Here is a 1,509-nt window from a genome sequence, read left to right as displayed (position 1 = left end):
AGAGAGAGAGAGAGAGAGAGAGAGAGAGAGAGAGAGAGAGAGAGAGAGAGAGAGAGAGAGAGAGATTATCCATTCATGCTGCCATCGGATATCGGGTTGCCACATTACACAGCATACTGATCAATCCGTGATCGGACATATATGAATTACATATTTTTATATGATATAATATAATAGAAAGATAACATTTATTTCCTTTGTTTATCCTATTCGATGGACAATTCTTGGTATATTTTATCAGATTTATTTAAAATTGTTCCAGGGTAGGTGTAGAAATCCATATTTTCCAATAATTCATCATTGCTTATTCTTACATTGCCAACGTCCACTTCATCTCTTGTGGCTGTTAATACTTATTCCTTTGCGAGGGAGTTCTATTCTACAACGGCCTGTTGCAATTTTTCCTCTGAGTCTGTTACCAGCACGATATCGACTGCATATAGAAATGTATGTACTTGTACCCTCTTCATGGTCCATATGCCAACTACAGTCCAGCAAACAAAAGAAACTTTAAGCGATAAAAGAACAAAATTAATAATGCAGCTTCCTATTTCACCAATGGTATTATTTTCTAAAATTAACAGTACTTGTTCAAACAAATTACACCTATTCAGTTATTTATTTTAGTTTGCTAAAGATGCAGAGTCCAATGCGATGTTTCCAATAATGGTTTGATGATACATTTTTTTATTTTATATATATTTTTTTCTTTATTTATGTGACATATATATGACAAACGGTTATTGGAAACATTGCAATAGCAGTTTCAGCAAACCTTATAATTACCTTTTAAACAGAAAATTTTTGTTATGGCATAGAACATAAAATCGGACGTCCTTGATCGTCGGTAAATTCAATCAAACTGAATCAGTAGTGGATTATGCAACAAAATCATCTTCTAACAACCTCCAGACCACAACCCCTGGCGTCTCCGTGACAGAATTTAGAAGCTGAATGCCAAATAACCTCAATTTGCCTAATTTATCAGAACCCTTACCATTTAATTTAATTAATGCGAATTTTAGTGATTTTATTTTAATTAAAAAGTACTTAAATGATAGTTTTTCACAACTTTTTTACCTTGAATGAGATCAAATCACTCCCAACTGGCTTTTTTAAATTTTAAGCAAAAAAAGGGTTGCTATTATCAAAAATATTAATTTTATAAAGTTTAACATAAAAAAAAAAAAATAAAAAAAAAATACTTAAAAGTGATAGTTGTTTTTTGCCCTAAAACAAATAGTTATATTTCTTTTATTTCAAGCACATAATAATCATAAATTAAAATCAATTTTTGCAAAACTAATCGAACGTTACTTGCTATTTTTAGCTTTCACTTTGAAATCATAGATTTTTATATCTTTTTGTGGCACGACATGTCGAAAGGTTTACACGTTAGAAATCATTTAAAATTATTGAAACGAGTTTTTTTCTTATATTAATCAAATTATAATAATTGTGTCTATATTTTACTATTTCTAAAGCCTATTATAAAATCAGGTTCTATTA

This window comes from Halyomorpha halys, unplaced genomic scaffold (genome assembly GCF_000696795.3).
Source record: "Halyomorpha halys isolate HHAL.00 unplaced genomic scaffold, Hhal_1.1 Scaffold1710.1, whole genome shotgun sequence".
NCBI lineage: Eukaryota > Metazoa > Arthropoda > Insecta > Hemiptera > Pentatomidae > Halyomorpha > Halyomorpha halys.
This window is presented reverse-complemented; position numbering follows the sequence as displayed.